This window comes from Peromyscus californicus, unplaced genomic scaffold (genome assembly GCF_007827085.1).
Source record: "Peromyscus californicus insignis strain IS unplaced genomic scaffold, ASM782708v3 Scaffold_22__1_contigs__length_63687245, whole genome shotgun sequence".
NCBI lineage: Eukaryota > Metazoa > Chordata > Mammalia > Rodentia > Cricetidae > Peromyscus > Peromyscus californicus.
This window is the reverse complement of record NW_026294525.1, coordinates 63,301,765-63,327,723: the sequence shown is the minus strand read 5'-3', so window position 1 is coordinate 63,327,723 and position 25,959 is coordinate 63,301,765.

The following is a 25,959-nucleotide window of genomic DNA, read 5'->3' as shown; positions in this document are numbered from 1 at the left end:
CTTGCTGATAACAAACACTCATTTGGGTTAAGACCTGTCTTAGTTAGGGTTTCTATCACTGTGAAGAGACACCATGACCACAGCAACTCTTATAAAGGAAAACATTTAGCCGGGGCTGGCTTACAGATTCAGGGGTGTAGTCCATTATGGTCATGGCAAGAAGCAAAGCAGCATGCAGGCAGACATGGTGCTGGAGAAGGAGCTGGGAGTTCTACCTCTTGACCTACAGGCAACAAGAAGTGGTCTGAGACACTGAGTATGGCTTGAGCATATATGAAACCTCAAAGCCCGCCCCCACAGTGACATACTTCCTGCAACAAGGCCACACCCACTCCAATGAAGCCACACCTAATAGTGCCACTCCCTATGAGCTTATGGGGGCCAGCATTCATTCACTTGTCCATATGGCAAATACTTCAAATAGGATGCAAATAATAGCAATCAGTGTTGAGTGTTATGGCAGGAGAAATACAGAGAAGTGGGACCAGGGCCAGACACAGCATTCAAGGATGGAAGGTTAACACCCATCCTTGCTTGGCTGGGAAAATGTCAAGGGCTGGAATTTATGACACAGGCCAAATGCTTGAGGGCCACTGTGTCCCATGACTCTATTACACAATTTATAGTTCAAGGACATCTTTTTGATCCCACGGTCATCCTTCTCACATCAGTTTGGGACCATGTGGACACCTGGTCCTCTGCTATTTTTAACTCAGAGGGTAATGAGGTTCAAAACCACATAATGCAGTTGGCAGATTTCATCCCCAGAGACCAAAGCATGAAGAGGTTCAGTGACTTGCCCAAGGGCATTTATTGAGTCAACAGTTGAAATGGGAACAGAACCCAGTCACCAGACACTGGGGCCAGGTGACTCCCCGTTCTGTCAGTATCTACTGAGGGGGAAATGATCTTGTGAAGGATCAAATGACTCCAGTCTTTTCGATGAGCGTGCAAATCAAGGAGCAAATGAGAAGCGTGTTGGATTTCCCTTGCCACAACCCCTTCAGAAGATGCAGCAACCAACAGAAGAGTGTGATTTAAGTTATAATAAAAGCAAACATGTTTTTTAAAATTCCCTCAGAGAACTAGTCAGGAGGAGGGCTGGCTGTGAGTGTCAGCCTAATGGAGAGCAGAGGAAGAGTCAAGTGCGCATTACCTTAGTGTTCTCAGACAGATGAGATGACTGTCTACAACTCATACTTTTTTTCTATTTTACTGTCCTCTGTCATCAGTCATGGAGGGTATGGGTGAGGGAAGTTTTCATTGGGTTCTTGTTGTTATATTGTGGGGGACGGACTGGGGGTTAAACTCAGGGTCTCAAACATGCTAGGCGAGGGCTTTACCACTGAGCCACATCCCCATTCTGAGAGGTATGACTTAAGCATAGATCGATAAGACAGTCCACTTGGGACTTTGGTAAGCTGCCTAGTATCACATGCTGGATGAAATCATGGCTGCCTGGAATCCTGCTGAGATACCAGAAGGTGATAGCTCCTACTCAAAGGAGGATCTGTGATTCACGGTACACCATGTGGCAAAGAACACCCGGCCTGTGTGCTGTGAGTCTACCTATCCCTGGCTATAATTTGGGTTTGAATGTACCCCCAAAGACCCGTGTGTTGAAGGTATAGTCCGCAGGCAATGCTTCTGTGAGGTCAGGTGGGACCTAACAGAAAATTCTTAGATCCCTGGAGGTGTGCCCCAGAAGAGGGCTGTGGCTCCCATTTTCTTCTCTTTTGCTTCTGGCCATGACGTGAGGAATTTGCGCCTAAGTCTCCGCCGCCCTTTCCTCCAGCAACCTCACCAAAGGCTTGCCGGAAGTGGGCCTTCTTGATATGGAGTGGACCCTTTAACACCATGAACTGGGGCAGCGTTCCTCTTTGTAAGTTGATTATCCCCTGCATTTTGTTATAGTGACAGAAAGGTGGTTTGAACACCCCTCTCAGCACGTCTGTGGGAGTGGTAGAGGAGTAGACTGTTACATTCTACGCCAAGGCTCCTGAGAGGAATGATGTTGCCTATAGAAGTCCACGTTTCTTTTCTTTTGGATGGAATTTCTATGAATTTCTTTATAGACTGTGGCTTCTTTGTCCCTGTGCCTCCTCCAACCATGGTCTCAACATCTCTCGCTCATACAGTCCCTCTTCTCTCTTGCTGATTGGACTCCTGGAGCTTCACCTGGGGCTCGGCCATGGATCTCTGCATCTGCTTCCATCAGACACTGGATGAGGGTTGTGTCATGACAGCCAGGGTGTTCGGCCATCCGATCGCCAGAGCAGGTCAGCTCAGGCACTCTCTCGACCATTGCCAGTAGTCTACAGTGGAGGTATCTTTGTGGACTTCTGGAGACCTCTCTAGCACTCTGCTAAACTAGTGGAAGCGCATGAACTATGAACCAATGGCTGAGGAGCCCCCATGGAACTGGATCAGGCCCTCTGGATAAGTGAGACAGTTGATTAGCTCGAACTGTTTGGGAGGCCCCCAGGCAGTGGAGCCATGACCTGTCCTTGATGCATAGGCTGACTTTTTGGAACCCAGGGCCTATGCTGAGACACTTTGCTCAGCCTTGGTTTAGGGAGAAGGGGACTGGACCTGCCTTGGCTCAGTCTGCCAGGCTGGGCTGACTCCCCAGGGGAGACCTTGCCTTGGAGGAGGTGGGAGTGAGGGGTGGATTGATGGGGAGGGCGGGGGTTGGAAGAAGGGAGGACGGGGGAATCTGTGGCTGATATGTGAAATTAAGTTAATTATAAAATAAAAATACTATTAAAAAAAAAAAGACTGTGGCTTCATTGACCTTGGAGAGTGACAATGTGGTGTTTTCCTCCATGCTGCTCTGTGCTACACCTTAACAGTATGACATCTGCTTCTTAGCCCTTCCCTTCCCCAGCAGAACCACCTTGGACTAAGTTTCTACAGTAATTCTCTGATAAAAGAAAGCTAAGATGATTTTTGCTGGTTTCATTTGTCAATTTGACTGGGGTGGGGAATACCCAGATAGACTGAAAAATGCTATTTCTGGGTTTGCTTCAGATGTTTCTGAAAGACATTAACACTTAAATTTGTAGATTGAGGGAAGAAAGAGGCTGTCTTGAGTGTAGCTGGACGTTAGCTAATCCCTTGAAGGAACAAACAGTATGGAAAAGGTGGAGAAAGAATGAGTTTTGCCTCTGAGCTGGGGGATCTCTCTCTCCCTGTCTGTGGACATGGTCCTGACGTGGGAGCTCTCAGGCTCACATTGGGGTTCATACCCGTGGGCTTCCTCATTCTTCAGCATGCAGATGGCTGACTGTCGGTGGACTTATCGGCCTCCATATTGGTGTGGCAACCTCTAATAAATCTCCATGTGCATTCGGTTGGTAGTCTGTCTTTCTGGAGATCTTAGACCAACAGTTCCCTTAATATCTTTCTGCTTAAAAGAGAAAGGGATGCTGAGAGGGCAAGTTTATCCTTTGGCCATGTGATCCATCGTGTGCTGAAACCTTCCTACAGGGTTGATTTTATAAGTGCTCAAAGCACAGTGTCAATATCACAGACCTTGGGACATCCAGGTCCCAGGCAGTGTGTGACTAGAAAGTGTGGGCCCTGGTGTCCTCAGTCTCCTGCTCTAACAGATGGTTAATAGATGGACTGTATTGGGAAGAAATGCACCAAAACCATAGTCCTTTCCCAGTGTTTCAAGAGTTTGTAACGTGGAAGCAGGCCTTTCTAGAACAAAACACTAGGGAAAAACATTCTGTTTAATGAAAAAGGTTCCTCTTGGCCAGGTGTGGCAGCACAACACCTTTAGTCCCAGAATTTAGGAGGCAGAGACAGGCAGATCTTTGAGTTTGAAGGCAGCCTGGTCTACACAGAGAATTCCAGGACAGCCAGGGCTACACAGAGAAACCTTTTCTCAAAAAGAAAAAAGAAAGAGAGAGAAAAGGAGGAGGAAGAGGAGAAGGAGGAGGAAGAAGATGAAGAAGAAGAAGAAGAAGATGAAGAAGAAGAAGAACAAGAACAAGAAGGAGAAGGAAAGGGAGAAGGAGAAGAAAGAAAGAAAGAAAGAAAGAAAGAAAGAAAGAAAGAAAGAAAGAAAGAAAGAAAGAAAAGTTCCTCTTGATGGACAAACGCTTTGATCTTCTATCAGGCTGTAGAAGAACCTAGACGTTACTTTACAGAAAGAGAGGAACAGAATTATCTTCTCTGAGGTCTAGGCTGGCACGTCCTACTGCCCACTGGACATTGCCCCATCACTGCACGTCCTACTGCCCACTGGACATTGCCCCATCACTGCACGTCCTACTGCCCACTGGACATTGCCCCATCACTGCACGTCCTACTGCCCACTGGACATTGCCCCATCACTGCACGTCCTACTGCCCACTGGACATTGCCCCATCACTGCATGCCCTACTGCCCACTGGACATTGCCCCATCACTGCATGCCCTACTGCCCACTGGACATTGCTCCATCACTGCATTCTCAGAATCCATGTCTCCACTCCCATCTTATCAACCTGCTTCAGCAGCAGGGTTTCCCCTCAGTGATGCCACCATTTTTATTTTCAAACAAGCACCCAGTCTAGGAATGAGGGAAACATTCTTGAGTCTTTCTATCTCATCCTCTTCACCACCCAGTAGGTTACTGAGTCCTGCCACCCTGCCTCCTAAAGACCTACCGTCTTTACCCACCCCTCCCGATGTCTACCATCTCCATGGCTGAGGCCGCCTGCCTCAGTCCAGGCCCCGCCCCCTGCCTTGCCTCTGTTTCCTCCGTGAGTGTGGAACAGTCCTTCCAAAATGCAGATCAGAGCCTGTCACCGTCATGACATGAGCCTCATGTCACTCAGTGGCTCTCTGTGGGGAACAAAGGCTGCACAAAGCCTATAAAGAGCCCCATTGCTTGGACGGTTTTCTCTGCCACCTGCTCTATCCTTGAGCTATGAAAATGTTGAGGTCCTGGGTGAACCTCTGTACACACTCTTCCTACAGCCCTTTCCTCTCGCTTCCTCTCACCTGACTTACTGAGGCCCTCAGCTCGGCTCAGAGGCTCCATCTCAACAACGGAGCTCCAGAGCATAGCTATGTGTCTTTTTCAGAGCTCTTGCCTACTTGCTCATCCTGTAGGGGGAAATGATTTGGGGATAACTCGGGGAAAGGAGTTGTCAAGTGACGGCAGCTGAACTTGCCCGTGCATGGGGAAGGTGAGGACTGCATGCGTGTGGGTGGAGATGTGATGAAGGAAACTTCCAAGGGCTTCTGTCCTGAGGTTTCTTTTCTGGAGCCTCAGAGCGCTGGATAGAGCATGTCCTGGAAGTATGGATGACCGCTACTCCTGGTTCCTGAACTATACTCTCCATCTTGTTTCTCGGTGCCGGGCATCCAAAGGCAGGTAGGAGCTCCTGCCCATCATCATCAAATGCCTGGATACCATCGATGAAGAGAGACAAACTGCAAACAGGTACCTGCCTTGGCCCAAGCCGCCCCTAACCAGAATCACAGGTTGTGCCTGCTTCACACTGACTCAGCTATTCAGGGTCGGAATCCTTTATGGAAATTTGCACTGACACTCCCTATGAAGAACAAAAGAATATCTTGAACTGGGAAGGATCCGCTGGGGTGAAAAGTGGCAAAGACTTGGCTGGACTGTGAGGCAAAAAAAAAAAAACAGGCTGGGACTGAGGACCAACTGCAACCTTGTCCCTGGGCTACTTAGCTCCCTACCTGGTTCTTTCACGTCAAAGTCCTGTGTTGAAGAATGCTGTCCCCCAGTGTAACAGCTGTGACCATTTGTAAAGGACCCTAGAGATCGGGCTATCAGCCTTCCTTCGTGGGAGGAGATGGTGGGGAGGGTCACTGGACCCTCACCTGAGAGTCTGGCCACTCCCTCCTACACCTCCCAGCCAGTTTCTGTAAACTGCCCTACCTGCATGCCGCAGGTGATCCGGAGAGGCGCTATAATACAAAGCTAACGGAGGAAGGCTGACTGAGGACAACTCCATCTCTGCAACTACAGAGAAGTTGTTCTCAGTGCCGGAGTGAGGCAGCTGCTTCCCGTCCCCTGCTCCTGTAAGCAGCCCGTCCACCATGTTCTGCGAATAAACCAAATGAACTCACAGGCTCCCCACACTAGACCACCCCCTGGGGGGATTGTTCTTTATGTTTGTCCTTGGTACTCTGTGAAGGAGTGATGCTTGTCTCCCAGGAAAAGAGCTCTGTAACACCCTGCTGTGTGGAAAATGTACTCTCATACCCAGTTGAGTTAGCTGGTTTTAGAAAATGAACAAACAAATAAAGTTGTGAAATCAAAATAAAAAAATCCCAGAATTCAATTGTCCTCTCAAATTTTTCCATTGAACAAATGAAAAGAATAATAGTAGTTAAAAAAAAAACCTTTCTAACTGGTCTGCCCTTTGGAAGGTGGCTGCTTTTCTTCCACTTTTCCAGACACACACACACACACACACACACACACACACACACACACACACTCCCCTCAAGCACTCTGTGTGGCTCAACGTCACTGCTCTCCTCTTGTGCACCTGGTGGCGACTGTTGATGAATAAACAGAAGAGCCTCGTCTGTAATTTGGTGGCTTGCAGTCCGGAACACATTTTCCAAAGGAAATGACATCATAAGAGGCTTTGGGTTTCCTGGGGCTGTCCACACAGTCCAATTAACCTAGCACACCGCCGAAAGGCTATATATTTTCAGAAGGAAATAAAATGAGAAAGAAGTACAGTAACTATAACGTTCATGAAATAACCAAACGAGAATCCTGAACAAGAAGCGCTCACCTGGAGCAGACCTCAGCTACATTATTACCAGGCTCTGCTCAGAAGAGGAGCCCGTCTCTTAACTGAATGATCACGGCTTGAAATTAGTGACTTCCTTTCCTAACAGCCGACTTTCTGACAGCTGCTCAGCTCAGCCAGGCATACACTGCTTTCATCTCTCATGAACAGTCTCTCTGAAGGCAGTGACATCTCCACGGCAACCAGATCAAGTTTTTCCACTGATGTTGAGATAGAAAGGGAGAAGAAATTGATGGGTTTTGTTAAGGGGGCTGAACCCTGAGATGTCAGGGGAATGGAGATAAGAGGTTCAAGGCATTGTCCTCTGTTTCTTGACTGGCCTGGGCTATTTCCAATGAGCATGGGAAACAGCAGTGTCTACCTTTTACTACTCACTGAGGAAGAGAAATCCTGATGGATGATGTAGGAAGGACAAGAAGCAGCTGGGTTAGGGAGCACGGCACACACCGAGGCCTGTGCTGCCAAGCAGCTCCGTGCAATTGGATCCCACGAAATTCTCACTGTGAGGCTGGCCCTGTGCCTCGTACTGCAGAGGTTATTTACAGCGGGAGGGTGCAGACAAAGGAGAGTCGGCACAGATATCCCAGCGAGGGCAGGAGGAGGGCAAAGCAGGAGTCCAGAGAAAGGACAGTGCTGTCCCCAGAGCTGGGAGCAGCGGCAGCTTACAATCGGCCTCACCCTTACTAAACTCAGGCTCCGCCATCCCTAGTCCTTGAGCTCCTCTGCTGATACAGTTCATGGATGCAGCAGTCGGCAGGCCTTTCACACCTGGAGACTCACAGAATTCCCACTCCCCCCTGAACCCCCCCTCGTGGGTCAAGTTGGCCTGCATGATTGGGATCTGATCCACTTCCCGATTCCAGACTGGGGCCCTGCTCTTTGCATGCATCTGCCTTTGGGTCCCCGAGTCACAGTTTCATCACCCCAGGGGCATTCCTGCTCTCCAGAAACTGGTCACTCAGAACCACCCTCCCAGCACATCTGACTTGGTTTCAGCTAGCAGCCACTTGAGTACTATTCCCCTGCCCCAGTAGGAGACTGGACCCTCTCGGTTCCTGACTGACTGCTGTCCGTGCTTGTGTGGGCCTCTGAAGATAGGACCTTGAATTACTGATACCCCTTCGTATGACTGTCCCCAAAGGCCTGTCAGATTTGGGTAGAAAGTTTGTCTTCATTTCCACAGACATCATTCCAAAATACTGAAACCCAAACCCGCCTCATTCCCAAGCCAAGTGGGCTATACTATTGGCATCTGAAATAGGTCTTTTAAAGCATCCAGGATTTGGAGAAGCACATTGTTAAAACCAGGGCTCTTGATCCGAGTCGTGGGGACTGAACAATGGCACAGGCCACACCAGGGTGGACAAATGAGCTTCCTGGGCCACTAGTAGGTACGCACACCAGGTCCTCTTGGAGCTGGGTTGTGTAAATACAACCAGTCCCCTCCTAGGGTTCTTAAAGTGAAAAAGATTAAAACTAAAATTTACTAAACACAGCCACTCACTATTTGCAAAATAAACGAGTCAGGAGTACACAGGGACAAGACATGACAGCCTCCTGGGGCCATAGAAAGGAGCTGGGACTCTAGAAGAGATGATGTTGAGCTGTTAAAGAGTTATAAGCGGAGGGGTGATGGAATCAGATGGGGCTTCAAGAGATCTGCTGTGCTGCTGAAGGAACAGAGGAGACGGGGAGAGCTCAGAGACCAAAACGACCAAGGCGGCTACTTCTGCTCAATCGCTCCAGGAGGGACACAAAGGTTCAAATGCATTTAAATATATTGGAAACTTAATCCTCAACTCAAGTATCAGGAGTCAGCACTCAACAAAAGGTGTTCAGGCTGGCCAGGGTGGTGTACGCTGAAGAGACAGAGGCAGGAGGATCATGCATTGGAAGCCAGCTTGGGCTCCGTATTCTAGTCACTGAGATGACTTGGTGGGTTAAGGTGCCGGCCACCAGTCTTGAAAACCTGAGTTCCATCTCTGGGACCCTGGGGTGGAAGGAGAGAACCAGCTCCTGAAAGTTGTCCCCTGATCTTGGTGTATGCACCATGGCGCTCCTGTGAGTGCGCACACACACGTTATAAAAGTTTGTTATTTTTTAGGTGATTAGGTTATGAGGGTTCTGCCTCTGTGAACTAGTTAATGCTACCACAGGGATGGGTTACTTATCTTGAAAGTGGGCTTATAAAAGTGAATTCAACCCTCTTGCATTCCTCTCTTTATTATTTTATTTATTTATTTACTTACTTTTGAGACAAGGTCTCGCTCCGTAGCCCTGACTGTCCTGGAACTCGCTCTGTAGATCAGGCTGGCCTAGAACTCACAGAGATCTGCCTGCCTCTGCCTCCCGTGTGCTGGGATTAAAGGCATGTGCTGCCACATCCACCCCGTCCTGTATTCATGCTATGGATTCTTTGCCCTCCTGCCTTCTGCCATTGGATGGCACAGTATGAAGATTCTCACAGATGCTGGTGAAACGTTCTTGGGATTTCCCAACCTCCAGAACAATTAGTTAATTGAATGTCTATTGTCTGTGAAGTGCCCTGTCTGGGACACTTTGTTACAGCCACACAGAGGAAAACAAGGGACAGGAGAGCTCACAGGCTGCAGGTGCAGAGTGCACGGGGCCCTGCTTCTGGGTCTCCCCCACCCACACCATCTACTTTTATTTACTTTCCACTGGCTTTTTCCCTTTCTAGGGGCTTCTCTGCACACCACGTTTCTTGATTGTCCAACTGCACCTGTACCTTAACCCTATGCCCTTAGCTCTTTTTCTCCTGATTTCTGCTCTAGTTTGCAATGAGGGTTGGGGAGCCTCCTGTTTTACCCCAAGAAACTCCAACTATGAGTATTAAGAGAAAAGCCTGGCCCCAGAAAAGGAAGTCTTCCTCCTGCCTGTTGGAAGCAAGGAGACCAATTTTCCCACCACAGAAGCAGAACATCAAAGGCTTCGGCTGTACCTGGGCTCCACAGAACCGGCTGCTGGGAGTTTGCTGCTCATTTCCACAGTCAGTTTGTAATGCTCTGCAAGCTTTCCTTGACCCCTTCTTTAACCTAAAATGCCTCCTCTCCCGCTGCCTGAAAGCCCACCCATTAAGCTAGTCGTTTCTTTGTGTTAATCATTACTTTTGCCTAATGACCCCCCTTTGAACATCAAAATCCTCCCGGAAGGAGAGCTCTTTGGCTTCCTAAACAAAGACTGGAGGGAAGCTCAGAGAGCTTCCAGCTCTCCCGATGAGATTGGGATACAAATTAATTTTGACAGGCTACGGAATTAATAAGATAAGAGAAAAGAGGAATGTGGTTATCAATGTAATTATTTTCTTCTTTTCTATTCTTCATAGACCTGGAGCATACAGGCAGTAACATATAAAAGTTTAAATGGTGCATTTTAATGATTTTTTTCTTTTTTTTTCTTTATATTAAAATAATAATTTTATGGGGGCTGGAGAGATGGCTCAGAGGTTAAGAGCACTGACTGCTCTTCCAGAGGTCCTGAGTTCAATTCCCAGCACCTACATGGTGGCTCACAACCATCTGTAATGAGATCTGGCACCCTCTTCTGTATACATAATAAATAAATAAATCTTTAAAAAAAAATAATAATAATAATAATTTTATTTATTCTATGTGAATGGGTGTTTTGAATGCACGTATATCAGCATGAACCAGGTACCCTCAGACGCCAGAAGATAGCATCAGATCCCTTGGGACTGGAGTTACAGATGGTTGTTAATGGCCATGTGGGCACTGGGAACCCGAATCCTCTGGAAGAACAGCCATGTTGATGAGTCATCTCTCCAATTCCTAAAGACTTTTCTGTGGGTTTACAACCATGAAACTCCTGTAACCACGCAGATTCAACACTGTAGTCCTCCTGGGCGCTCTGACTTCTGTCGCCATGGTTGAGTTTGTCTGTTCTTCAGTTTCATATAAGTGGTGTTGTGTGGGGTCCTAGCTACTTTGGCTTAATGAAATTCTTCGGGGAGTCATACATACTATGGTATGTACCAGCAATGTGTCCATTTCAAACACTGTAGGGAATTATATGGATGGATTACAAATTCTTTATCATTTTTTCATTGGTAGACATTTGGGTCATTTTTAGTTTTGGAGTATTTTAACTAAAACTTCTATGAACAGTCTAGGGTACAATTTTATCTACCTATGCACTGGTCTATTTTCTTGGGTAATATACCTAGAAGTGGGATTATTAAATTGTCGAAATATATTTAATTTGACTAAAATTTGCCAGAGTTCCAAAAGGATTATATTGTTTGTTGTTGTTTGTTGAAACAAGGTCTCCAGGCTGTCTTTAAACTAATCATCCACCTGCCTCAGCCTCCTTCCTGGATACTTGTTACTAATATTCCCACCAGCAAACATGGGAATGTTATAGTCATTTTATACTCTTGCAAACAATAGGTGTTTTTAGTCTTTTCAATTTTAGCTATCCTAGTAGATATAATAATTTGTAATATGTTTGTGTCAGAGGAGTGAATTACTGAGTCAGGGATCCTAGGAGGAAAACAGAGGCCTCATATGAGTGACAACTGAGAAAGTAGAGTTCTGATGGAGTCTTGTTTCATTTTAACAGTAAACCAGGGCTAGAAAACTATAGAAATATTTTATGGGTCAACTAAAGGAAAGCCAATGTTCAGGACTATATCACCAGGGGAAGGGAACTAACCTAGGCTAAATCTGGAATACTCTGGGTGGAGTACATTTAGAGACAACACTGTAAACCTACCTCTGATGGCCCTGCCCAAAAAGAACCTCCTATAAGGATTCTTGGTTGCAAGCAAAAGAATGGAGAAGGGATGTATTGAAAGGTATCGCCAGGCAGTGGTGGCGCACACCTTTAATCCCAGCACTCGGGAGGCAGAGCCAGGCGGATCTCTGTGAGTTCGAGGCCAGTCTGGGCTACAGAGTGAAATCCAGGACAGGCTCCAAAGCTACACTGAGAAACCCTGTCTCAAAAACAAAACAAAACAAAACAAAACACACACACACACACACACACACACACACACACACAAAAGAAAAGAAAAAGAAAAGAAAGGTATCTAGTTACTGACAGAGTTGAGAGTCAAGCGCCAGGCCTAGCAATGGACAGGACCCAGGGGGAGACTAGATGCCAGGAGCCTTCCTGACAACCGCCCCTGAGGACCTCTGTTACTTACTCATGGCTGAAAGATCCAGAAAATCTTAGTAACCCTCAGATCTACAAGAGGTGGGATTCCTAAGGGGAGAGTCAGGCACCTGAACTGATACCATGAAGAATGCATGGGAGAAGGACTGCTCTAAGAGAATCTAATTCTGTCAGGAAGGAGGAACAGACAAAGACAGAGAATTGGCACACGGCATGATGACCCTGGTTGCAACAGCTAACATATTCACACTAACATGTTTTTTGTTTGTTTGTTTGGTTGGTTAGTTGGTTTTTGGTTTTTCCAGACAGGGTTTCTCTGTGTAACAGTCCTGGCTGTCCTGGAACTCACTTTGTAGACCAGGCTGACCTCAAACTCACAGAGATCCACCTGCCTCTGCTCCCCAAGTGCTGGGTTTAAGGCATGCGCCATCACTCTGGGCACTAACATGTTAATAGCAATAGGAGAAAGGAAAGAAACTGACCTGAGCCCACAGGGTGAACAACAGAATTTGATATGACAATATGAGATTATATAATGCTGGGGATGTAGATCAATGACAGAGTACTCAGAAAAGAAAAAAAAAAAAAGACTGTGTTCCCCAAAGTTCCCTAATTTGTCATTTTAGCAAGTCCTTCCTCCCATTACTGCAACATCTCCTTACAGTGTGAGGCCTGTGCAGGGAGTGATGGTGGAGGCCACAGGAGACAGGAGCTTCAGAAGGGAGCAGATTACTGCCCAAGTGTCACACTCCTCAGGTCCTTTTCCCCTGAACACAGTGAACACTGTGCCTGGGGCCTTTGAGCTTCTGAAGGCCCATGGCAATATTTACAACTTGGAGACCTCAGCATGGAGGCCCCTTTCTCACTCTTTGGTGGCAACACTGCCTCCAGCTAACTAGCCTGTGAACCTTTAGCCCGCTGTTCCCAAAGCCAAGTCATCAGCAAAACCTGATGAGAAAATGAGCAAGCAAGCGAGGAAGTGATTGCGAGGTGCAGGGTAGATACAGGAGAGATGATGAAAATGTCCAAGTTACCCAAAATGGGCCAGTCTGTTTTTGAGGGGCATGCATTTTTGTACAATGGGAAGAAAACTGTCTGGAGTTATCATGAATATATCACTACATGACCTCAGGCAGGTCATAACCCTTAATTCTTTATTTCTCCATCTTTAAAATGAAGGGGGTCCATTCTGTGATCGCATCCTTATGGAGATTCATACATCTCAGGAATAAAGAAGGGAATCATGTCAGCCTCCCCAGCACATCTTCCCTAATGCTCTACTGAAACCCAGGAGTGTATAAGAAAAAGCATCTTGTCCAAATGATGGTTCTCAGCCCCCAAGCTATGCAGCCTATGATTAGCAGAATCTACTTTGCCATAATTGAGCTGGGTAGTTCTAGGAAAAAAATTACACAAAATTTCACTAAATGGGCATTCATTTGAAACAAGAGCTTCCCAAGGCTCACCAGACCGCGGGGACCGACATACTGCACCAGTTACGTAATACGAGCGCCTTCAACCTCCTTCCATCTTAGGTGAACTGGCTTTCTAGTCACCAGTCTACAGCCCACTGTAATTTATTTTCTTTGTGGTAAATGGCAAACATGTCCAAATTAGTTAAATGGGTTTAATATGTAGTTGCTTTTGAGGATCAAAAAATCTGTGACCACTCCTTCCAAGGAGACATCAGCCCACAACATGTGGACCTAATCTCCATTTTCGTTTCTTTGTTTTATTTTTGTTCCTTCCAAATGGCTTCATTTTCTTGCTGCTGAGGCCAAATGATTTTACTAAGTGATTGCTTGTGCTTATATTCTGAGCAAATGCTTTGCAACATTTTGCATCCCTCCACTAGCCACCACAGCTGCCATTGATGGCAGATCTCGGGATGGCAAGGTCTCCATCCTGCCCATAGCTAGCCAAATGCAGCCCTTGCCTCACCAGTGTCTCAGTCAAAAACAAACCCGTGACCGCCTCTCCTTCAGTGCCCTTCTCAGAGGAAGCCAGGACAAGCCATGCTGCTAATCCACGGGAACACAACCCGAGCAGTTTGAAAATGTGCAAATACATCATTAGCAACATGTGTAAACAGTGCCTTCCCCCCAGTGTTAGGAACCCTTTAAAGTTACAATGTAATTACTCCACCATCTCACGGAAATGCATTTGCCACTGCGAGATTTACATTCGTCAAGAGTCATGATGATCAGGAATAAATAAAATGTACTTTCCATGGCTCATACAGCATTTTTACTTATTTATAGAGTATATCCATTGCCTGTTTAAAAAGGAATCTGAGGTGACTTATAAACCAGTATGTATGACATAACTCTACCAAAATAAGAATGAAACCAAGTCATAAGGAAGGAAAATTCTTCCCAAATAAGACGAGAAGAATTAAAGGAGACTGTGAAAGATTTGGTTATACAAAGATTTTAAAGTTCTAGGCTCAAGGTCCAAGGCAGCAGACCAACAAATAAAAAGTTAACATTTAGAACTCACCTCAAATCCATAAGAGAGCAACCATTCACCAGAGCCAACAAAAGACACACAAGAACAAAAGCCGGGTGGGGGGGGGGTTGGATGCAGAACTCCAGTTCCTTTAGCTGTTTCAGATTAAAACAGCATGATGGTTTTCACCTGAGTGAGAAACATGAGAAATAAATAGAAGGAGCCAGAAGACAGTGTCATTTGAACATTTGGTTGTTTAATTTTTTTCCCCCTAGCACAAACAGTCCTGCTGCAAAACACCCTGGGACATAGACTTCTTAGAAAATACACACTTAAAATAACATAGGTCTCATAAACAATGAGGTAAATTCTTATGTGCATTTTTAAAAGGGGAAGTTCTGCCAGTTTAATCTCCTGAAACACTGCAAAGCACCATCCTTCCATGTGAGTTATATGAGCTGCCCGTAATGATTTGAAGATGGTTTATTCCCTCTGAAGACTCTCTGCTGACTGAATCTATGGTGAGGGTGGACACTCTCACACCTGTGCTTGGGGGCAGAGCCTTGGGGGTGATCAGGGTTAGACAAAGCTGTCACAGATGAACATCTGTGGCTTTACAAGAGGAAGAACAGAGTAGCATATAGGAACAGGAACATGTCCAGGTGTGCTCGTGTGTACATGCACCAACATACAAAGACATCATATGCATCCTGTACCACCTCAGGATACCACTAGCAAGGCCATAACCAGCTGTCACCCACTCAGCCTGCGGTATTAGGTCATTAGCAAGAGAAAACAGAGAAGACACTGTTTCCCTCTAACCATGCAATTACCATACAACCTCAAAATTGTATTAGTGGACATTTATCCTGGGGTGGGAGTGGGGGCATAACTGTATCCACACAAAATATGTACGTGAATGTTCATAGCACTCTTTTTCAGAATAGCGCCAAATTGAAAACAATGCATATGTTCTGAAAGGGTTGACTGGCCAAGTTGTGCTGCCCCCACATTGTAGAAGACCATGCAGCAATAACAAAGTTGATGAACACAACTTGGGTGAACCCCAGTGAAGTTATAATTAATGAAAAGCCAATTCTAAAAGTGTACAAACAATGTGATTCCATTTAGTTAACATTTCTGAGATGACCAAAGCAGGCAAATGGAGAGGAGATGGGGGTGAAGGGAAGAGGCCGAAAAAAAGTAGATGGGGCCACAAAAGGCAACATCAGGGGTCCCAAGTGACTTGCTTGTCTTGACCATGACTTGTGCATCTGTGCATATGATAATAATTGTGAATAATTAAGCACACAGTGCACATACACACAAATGAGTTTTTAAAACAACAGAGAAAGCCTGGAGAAGATGAATGGAGCAGATCAACAAAATCCCATTGCAAAACTGTACTGAAAATTTTCAAGATGCTACCACTGGGCTAGGGATAGTAGATCAGATGGTACATTGCTTAACTAGCATTCATGAAGCCCTAGGTTCAATTCCCAGCATGAACCAGACATCATGCCTAGAATCCCAGTAGGAACAGGTGACAGGTAGGACAGAAGTTCAAGGCCTCCTCAGCTGTATAGTAAATTTAAAGCCAGCCTGGAACATGTGAGACCTTGTCAAAACAAGCAAATAACAATAAGAAACAACCCATACTACCAGTGACAGGACCTTGGGCCTGGAGAAACAGTACAGAGGATCTTTCTGTGTCATTTCTTACAAGTACATGTGAGTCTACTGCTACTCTTAGAATAAATAACTTAATAAAAAGTATATAAAATGACTCATATGCTGGAACATGGGGTTTATAATAAACTATTAACAAAATTGTGTCACAAAATAATAGAAACAGAATTATTTTACTTGTGATAAACAAAGACATAGATTCAGATATAGGTGAATAAATAGAAAGTAGTAATTACTTTGATGAAGTAGATGGAGAAAGACAAGTTTTCATCTGCATTCTCTATATTTTGAAGTGGTCTATGACCAATATGTCTTACTTTGTGATTTAAGTTTCTTTTTAAAAGGAGATATTCAATTTACAATAATGAAGGCTACTCCATTTTACTCATCTGGGGTAATGAATAACATCCCACACAAGCTGGGACCAGAGAGAGGCAAAAAAGCGGGGGGATATGTTCAGGGAAGTTAGGATAAAATACTGAAGATTAAAATCCAGAGGGAAGCTGGCCCGTGGTGAACAGAAGACACAGGGGTGGTCTTCTGCTTGGTTCTCACTACTACAATCCTTAGGGAACCAACATGGGGGCCCTTGCCAGTGACTAAACCTTTATGCATTCTGGGAAAGGTGATCAGATGGGTTTCAGGAACCCCTGCCCTGTTAGATGAATTCAAGCAAGACTCTACCATCTCCTGAACTCCACGGCCATTACTCTTAAAGCTAAACCCCAGGTAACATTTCTGATTGTTTCCCTTTTCCCAGCCTCCAATCACCCTGAGAAATGGTCACTGGTCCCTCCAACCTTGGGGAATGCTACAGATGCCCTCCTCAAAGAATTCTGAGTCTTTGAACTAGATGGATCTGAAAAGTGAATAAGGAGCTGTATTTTCCCTCTAAGGAACTTCATTGGAACCAAAGTTTCTTTCCCTGTGTGCATAAAACACTTGAAAAGCTGTTGGTTCTGTTCATGTCTAGGAACATGGTAATCAGTTAGCTGTTGCCACAGACCCTTACATCCCCCTGTTTGCATGACAAGTAAGTCAGGGTATTGTATTTGCCCTGTCTCTGGTGGCCCCATTAAGACCAACAAAACCAATTCTACTGCAGTAACACCACTGTCTTCTCTGGTGACAGGAGAGTCACCTCAGAGCTATCCAGGACCTGGTGTTTCTCTTACCAATCCATTTTTTCTGCCTTGGTGAAGCACTCTTCAGGTCCCACCAGACAGGAGGTTGTGGCGACTGAACAGGCTGTGAACAGTTTCCTTGCAGCTTCACTTTTCTGGGAATGGCTCCCTTGCAGCTTCACTTTCCTGGGAATGGCTCCCTTGCAGCTTCACTTTCCTGGGAATGGCTCTCTTTCAGCTTCACTTTCTTTGCATGCTCCATCTGCTCCTTCAGCCCCACTGTGGTTTACAGATAAGCAGTACCTTGGGATCACCTAAGAGTACAGCAGATTGCAGGTGCTGCTGGATAGCTGCTAAATCAGAATTTAGATCTTAACCAGATCCCTGAGTGATGTTGAAGCCTGTGAACATTTGCTTCATAGCTACAGTTTCCAAACTCTACCACACATACAAGTTGTTATTTTTTAATGTGCAAACAATAACAGTAACAACTGCAGATTGTTAAAAAAAAAAAACCCACTCTCAAGGTTACCATGGATACTGGACTCCACATAGGTATAGTTCAATATCTATTCATAATTCTTAACATATCTTGTTAAAAAAAGAAGGTAGGTAACCTCATTACCTTTGACAGAGCAATCAAGTGTCATAGCCTTTGCTCTCCCAATGTCTTACCCCGCTCAATGACAACTGATAATTTTCTTTAAAGTGACACTACTGAATTCAGGTCTATGTCATTTTTCCATGGTTCAAACATCCCTGTTCCCCACAATGTTATTCTTGAGCTTGGCAAACACAATCAACCAACCCTAGATTCCATTTTAAGGATATGTTTCTTGACGCAACTTCCAATGCCAATTATCTGACTAGAGTACTGCAAGAAACAGGGGTATGCTCAAACTAGGGTAGTTAAACAGAGAACTATTTACAATGGGGTAGAGGGAAAAGGGGGAAGAGAGAAAGCAAAAACCAAGAGATAATAGCAGTTAAGAATTACTACTCCAGCCGGGCGGTGGTGGCGCACGCCTTTAATCCCAGCACTTGGGAGGCAGAGCCAGGCGGATCTCTGTGAGTTCGAGGCCAGCCTGGGCTACCAAGTGAGTTCCAGGAAAGGCACAAAGCTACACAGAGAAACCCTGTCTTGAAAAAAGAAAAAAAAAAAAAAAAAAAAAAAAAAAGAATTACTGCTCCAATGTCAAGGGGAGGATGACATGGAGAAGTTCCTGTAAAGAGAAACAGTGACTTTAGTCCAGGGACTCAGACAGCCTGTGGCAAACTCAGAGAGGGGCAGCTAAACAGATAAGCATCTTGGCCTCATTGTCCCTAGGTTCCAGTCTCCTCCAGAGAGCCTCAGTGGACAAACTCAGATGGAAGCCAGTGAATACAGTAACCAAGCTAGCCTCTTGAGTAAAGAGTAGACCTGGAAAACAAAAAAAATACAAAACTCTTTAGCACAGTTAGAATGGCCATAGGCCTAGCTCTTAAAAAACTAAGTATGGTATGTTCCTATAAAGCAGGTCTTTAAATGACTCTGCAGATTAAAGGCTGGGCTGCTGTAGGAATTCGGGGCTCTCAGTATAGAAAGGAGCCCAGGAGAAGAGATGATAGTGTAAAAAAGAGGCTGAGTCGGAGGGGTTCCAAAATTTAAAGTCCAAAGCCAGAATGTGGAGATGCACATCTGTAATCCCAGAGTCTGGGAGGTGGAAGCAGGAGAATCAGAAATTCTTAGCTATGTGGTGAGTTTGAGGCCATCCTGGTCTCAGATAAAATAAAATAATAAACAAAAAAACAAACAAATAAATAAGTGTCAACTAGATGAGGAAAAGCTAGCAACAGAGAAAAACCAGGAAGGAGAGAGAAACTCCAGAAAACATGGGTCCCACGAAAATTAGTTTTAAGGTTGGGGAGATGGCTTAGTTGAAAAAGTGCTTGCAGGAGATCTGAGTTTGATGCTCATGTGAACAACTGATGTGCCTGACACTGTCATCCCAGAGTTGTTGAGGTAAAGACAGGCTGATAATACCAGGGGCTCAGTGGCCTGCCAGCCTAGCAAACCTTCACTGAGGAGCCCCAGTTTCCAGGGACACACCCTGTCTCAACAAAAACAACAAAAGTTGGAGGGGGTTGGAGAGAGGGCTCAGTGGTTGGGAGCACAGGATGCTCTTCTAGAGGACCCAGCCTGTCTATTCCCAGCACCGTATGGAAGCCTACAACTGTCCTTAACTCCAGGTCCAGGGGATCCAATACCCTTGTGTGGCTCTGAAGGCACCAGGCAAGTGCACATGGTTCACAGACATATATGCAATAAAAACACTCAAACATTCATGCACATAAAGTAAAATAAATAAATCTAAAATGTTTTAAAAATACGGATGGCTCCTGAGAAATGACACCCAGTTTAACCTCTAACATTCTCATGAACCTGCTATACACACATACATGCACATACACACACACACACACACACACACACACACACACACACACACACAAAGTAGCCCCTCCCCCATCACCACCTCCCATAAGAGATAGTCAACATTTCTGCTAAGAAATCCTAAAATAGGCCAAGGACTGCCACAAGATTTAGGGTCCTGGAGGTCATTGGGTGCTTGGAAAGAGACACTGTCAACCAAGGAGTAAGGGACAAAGCCAGCTAGAGGAGTTGTTACCTAAGGGCAAACTGTGGCTGTGCCCAGCTAGTCCCGTCAGCTTGGAGTGGGAAAGCTCAATAGCAAAGTTGGCCTCCAGGAGTGGGTTTGCTTGTTTGTTTTCCAGAACCTGAGTATTGGAGCACACTTAAATGCTGATGAAAAGAACTCACTGAAGATGGACAGGTCAAAGATGGGACAGGATAATTAGTAACATACTGTTGGGATAATCTTTTCCTACACTGTGTGAAGATGTGTCTGTTTAACCTCATCTGCTTAAGGCACCTTCTGATTGGTTTAATAAAGAGCTGAATGGCCAATAGTTAGGCAGGAGAGGACAGGTGGGACTTCTGGGGAGAGAGAGGAACTCTGGGAAAGAATCTGAAGTGTGAGATTCACCAGTTAGACGTACAATACTGAGGAGTGGTAACAAGCCATGTGGCAGAACACAGATTAATATAAATGGGTTAAGTTTTAAGAGCTAGTTGGGAATAAGCCTAAGCTAAGACCAGGTTTTCATAATTAATAAAAAGTCTTCGTGCCATTATTTGGGAGCTGGTGGTTCAAAGAAAGACCAGTTACTATCCTAGTCACTGTTCTATTCCTGTGGAGAGACTCCAAGGCAACTCTTATTAAAGAAAGCATTTAATTGGGGCTGGCTTGCAGTTTCAGAAGTTTTGGTCCATTACCATCATGGCAGGGAGCAGGGCACAGGAAGCATGGTGGCAGTCAGGTGTGGTGCTGGAGAAGTAGCTGAGAGTTACATTGTGATCCACAGGCAGAGGGAGAGAGTGAAAGAGCCCGGCACGGGTTTTTAAAACTTCAAAGCCCACCCCCAGTGGCACACTTCTTCCATCAAGGCCGCACCTCCTAATCCTTCTCAACTAGTCCCACTCCCTGGTGACTAAGTGTTCAAATCTATGAGCCTATGGGGGCCATTCTTATTCAAACACCACAGAATCCATGGCATGAGGAAGAGAACAGGCCTACAAAGGAAGAGAAGCGGTACTTCCTGTTTGTCCGGAGGTAAAAACGAAGGATGGGTGCACATGGAGAGTGCCTCTTGGGTTCGGGTGGCAGGAAGTGAGGTAATTACTGCCTAGGGGCTTCTGTTTTCTCTTTGGGGAAAAAATAAGGCATTTGCAAAGAAAAAGATGAGACCTGAGTTCAAAATTCGGAGAAGCATCCAACATTTGAAATGGAGTTTGAGGGACCAAGGATGAGAGACAAGAGAAGGACAGTGGGATTCCCTGGAGTAAATGCTGTAAGAGGCAGGATCGGTGACATGCAGGGGAACTTCCAGGCTGCGGAGTTTCTCCAGGCATACTTTGCTCCCTAAGAGGAAACTTAAAATATATAGTTGAGTTCTGAGATATGGTGGATACGATAAAAGAGCAAAACAGAGCAGGGATTTTAGGGCACTGGTAAGATAGTGTTTGACACAATGGACCATAGACCCTAGCATGGCTTCAAAACAAAAAAACAAAACAACAACAACAAAAAAAACAAAAAAGCAAAACCCAAAACAGAAGGGGCTAGTGGATAAAGAAAAGCATTGTGTAGGGGGCACTAGGGACCTCAGTATGGCAAGGCAGGCAAGCAGGGACTGGCTGTCAGAGTGGGCGATTTGAGAGATGACAAGGTCCAGGGTATAACCAAGAGCTAGGAGCTGGAGGTGAGGCAGAATTAAAAACTGAGAGAACAGTGACTAGGTCAGCTTTAGGTACAGGGACTTCTCCCCAGTGGGGTGTGAGGTAAAGACCTCTGTCAAGGAGAGGGAGTGTCCAGGCCAGTGCACAAGGACAACAATGCCTGGGGTTCAGAGGGCCGGCCACTTGACAGCAATGACCCAAGAGACAGCATCTCTGCTTCCTGATCTTGATGGGCAGCACCAGGGCTACAAGAAAAGCAATGTCCCCTGGGTAAGGGCAGCTCCAGTTCAGACAAGGAAACAAAGGCACCAGAAGAGAAAGCCACAAAGGGTGAGAGATCAAGGCCCCCGACATGCTCAGAGATAGAAAAGTGGTCAACTGGAGAATGTGGAAAGAACCACCATTAGAACGATTTCTGGATCAATGTCTACTTCCCAAAGGCACAGTTCCCGCTTTGCAAAGGTAGGTATCCTTCACTCATCCTTCGGTGACTCTGTGCAGTCTGGCCCAGAGAACAATGCCTAACCAGCAGTATTTTCTCTGTGCTCGGGACTGACCTTGGCTCTCTTTGAACTCCTGTTTGCTAAACCTGGCATGATGTTTACTTTTGTCTTTTTATTTCTTAGTTTGGCAAACACTGTGGTTTAAAAAGAATCCCTATCACTATCATCACCCCCACCATCCCCACCTCCATCCCCACCTCCATCCCCACCACCATCCCCACCTCCATCCCCACCTCCATCCCCACCATCATCCCCACCTCCATCCCCACCTCCATCCCCACCTCCATCCCCACCATCATCCCCACCTCCATCCCCACCTCCATCCCCACCTCCATCCCCACCATCATCCCCACCTCCATCCCCACCTCCATCCCCACCTCCATCCCCACCTCCATCCCCACCTCCATCCCCACCTCCATCCCAACGTCCATCCCCACCTCCATCCCCACCACCATCCCCACCACCATCCCCACCTCCATCCCCACCTCCATCCCAACATCCATCCCCATCTCCATCCCCACCTCCATCCCCACCTCCATCCCCACCTCCATCCCCACCACCACCACCAATACCATCACCATCCCCATCACCATCCCCACCACCATCCCCACCTCCATCCCCACCTCCATCCCCACCTCCATCCCCACCTCCATCCCCACCTCCATCCCCACCACCACCACCAATACCATCACCATCCCCATCACCATCCCCATCACCATCCCCACCTCCATCCCCACCTCCATCCCCACCTCCATCCCCACCTCCATCCCCACCTCCATCCCCATCTCCATCCCCACCTCCATCCCCATCACCATCCTCACCACCACCATTACCATCCCTACCACATTCCCATCCCCACCTACACACCACCACCTACCACCATCACCAAAGCTTGCTTAAGGCAAGCATTCCCATGGGGGGGGGGGGATGGGGTTCCTGTCTGTCTCATGTATCATTTGATCTTAAACTTAGTATTACGGTCACCAAGTAGTTTTCTCTGTGGTCTGCCTCCTCCTCACTTTTCTGGGGACAGCCACTCTGTTTTTCACCGATGCTGAGCTCATCTGGGCGATGAATGGACTTCATAGACACCTGGGGTGTCTCCAAGGTCACCAGGTATGTGCAGGGTAAATGACACCTGTTACTAATAAAATTGGTGTCATAGAGCTAGCTTCCAAGATTTTCAGTCACACCGATGATAAACAAATTCTGCAGCTAGTGTTCAGAAAAACAAAAGCATAATGAAACCTTGTCTCAGAAAGTAAAACAGGAAAACGGGCTGGCACGTAAATGGTAAAACGGAACTGACCAATTTTTCCTTCATCTTTTCCCCAAGTCTTTTATGTCTAATTGGAATGTGATTGCCAGTTCTTGGACTGCGGGCTGTGACTTCTGCTGTTGAACAGACAGCAAGTGTCTGCCATTATTCTGTCTCACTGGGTCTCCAGGTAGTGTACTGATGCGGCCAAGCAGACTGGCTAACTCAGAATGCAAATTCAACTGGGCATGGAAAACAGTCCAGAGAACTGGTTCCTCTAACAGAAACAGGTTGGTTTAGGTCAGTTAAGCCATCTGGAGACTATTCACCACAGCTCTTCTTAGCATTTCCAGCTTGTCAAAATCAGTGTCTTCTTTCCCATTTTGCATTATTGTTGTTTTGAATGTTGTTACTGTTAGAGTCCTGGGTATTTTCTAGGTGGTGCTGTGGGCACACTGAGCCTATGTTTTGTCTGTCTGTCTGTCTATCTACCTACCTACCTGCTTTTAGTTAATTCATTTGTGAAGACATGGTCTCACCATGTAGTCCATGCTGGATGGCTTAGAACTTTGGATTCTCCCAAGCACTGGAATTATAGATGTGTACCACGTGTCTGGCTGCAGTCACCGTGTGCGATGTCATTCTAAGATCCTTACACGCTGCCTCAGCATCCAGATTACGGCCTGGAAGATCTCAACTCCTTTTGAGGAACTGGAAAAACATCCAGTAGTAGGGAAAGGCCCACGAGGCTGGCAGTTTCAAGGATGGCTCTATGGGTTTGCCAGCTTACTCTTAGTGACATTAAATAATAATGCAGCTCACTATTGCTGAAGGATATCTCCTTTTCAATTACAAAAATAAGTAATGCCTGACCACCCCACCACATCCCAGCTCCATTTTAGGAAGCTAGGTAGAAACACTGACTTGAAGACCTTCTACCCATACTTGATCTGGAATGATTTTGCTAGCGTCTAAGATTTTTTTTTTTTTTTTGGATAGCTCAATTTACATTAGCTACATCAGATTGGAGTGAAGGCCTTGTACTTCCCAACTGTGGGAAGGGTCCTCTTGCTTCTACCTTCCAACACGCATGAAGACATAGATGCACACACACGGCCTGTGACTCAGCAGCCTCCTGGAAACTTGAAGGGAAGCAACTTTGAAATGGTACCCATATCCAGGCACGGAAGTACACGCCTGTGATTCCAGTATCCAGGAAGGAAAGTCATGAGTTTAAGGCCAGTCTGGGCTACAGAGGGAGGCCCTATATTAAACAAAACCTCAGAGAAGAAAGGTAGTGATCATGGAGAGAACAAACAGGGATGTAGGAACGTGTGGGGGATCCCCTGAGATTGCTGTTTCTTACAACATTTGAAACTTTAGTCCTGCCTTAGCCCCCACTACTTAGGATGCTGAGTGGGAAGATCTCAGGTTGTGTGTTTTCAGGGTTACAGAATGAGTTCAAGGCCAGCATGGGAAACTTAGTGAGACCTTGTCTCAAAATAAAAGGTCTGGAGGTTCGGGTGAAGGGTGTTTTGCTTAGCGTGTGGGCGTCCCTAGGTTCAGTTCTCAGAACTCACCAAAATTCCAACCAGTATTTCCTCAAATCCTTTCCTGCTTCATTCTCTGTTCTTTTTATAGAACTCTAAGTACACATGGCTTAGATCAGCCGACAAGGCCAGGCTATTGGAGCCCTGCTCTTTTTGTTTGAATCTGTTTCTCTCCCCTCAGGTAATACCCGTGGATCTGTCTTCAGGTGCACTCATTAGTCCATATGCTGTGCTCATCACGGTTCCTGACATCACACCGAGAGTTGCAACTTTGGGCACCACATTCCTCAGTTCCCAGGATTTCTTGGTTCTTTATTTTATTTTATTATTTTATGAGATAGGTTTCCATCTAGCCCAGACTGACCCCCAACTCTTTTCCCAGCCTGGGATAACCATGAACTCTTTAATCATCCCCTCTCTACCTCCCTGAATGCTGGGACTACCTCAGTGTGCCATCATGCCCTGTTTATGAGGTGCTGGGCGTAGATCCCAGGACTTCGTGCAGGCTAAGTAAGTAATCTCCACTGAGCTCCCCACCCATCTGGCAGTTTTCTTCAAGCTTCCACATCTCTTGAAATAGTCTATCTATTCACCTACAGCATGCCATGTGCATTTCCCATAACTTCTTTACTTGCCATAGTCATTAAGTCTGTTCATTCTTTTTTTTTTTTTAAAGATTTATTTATTTATTATGCATACAGTGTTCTGTCTGCATGTGTCCCTGCAGACCAGAAGAGGGCACCAGATCTCATTACAGATGGTTCTGAGCCACCATGTGGGTGCTGGGAATTGAACTCAGGACCTCTGGAAGAACAGCCAGTGCTCTTAACCTCTGAGCCATCTCTCCAGTCCCAAGTCTTGTTCATTCTAACAGCAGGGTTATCTATGGGTCTGTTTATTGGCTACTTTCTTTTCCACTATGAGCTACGTTTTCCTGCTTATTTAGACAACAAGTGATTTTTTAAATTTTTTGTATACTGAAATTTTAAGGTAATAAGTTAGAGATTTTAGAGGTTCTTCAGAAAACATTTGACTTTTATTTTAGCAAGGAGTTGCTACCACAGAATATCTTGACCGTATGAAACACCACCATCCTATAGAACTCCTGATACAATGCAGTACTACCCCCCATGTGTGGT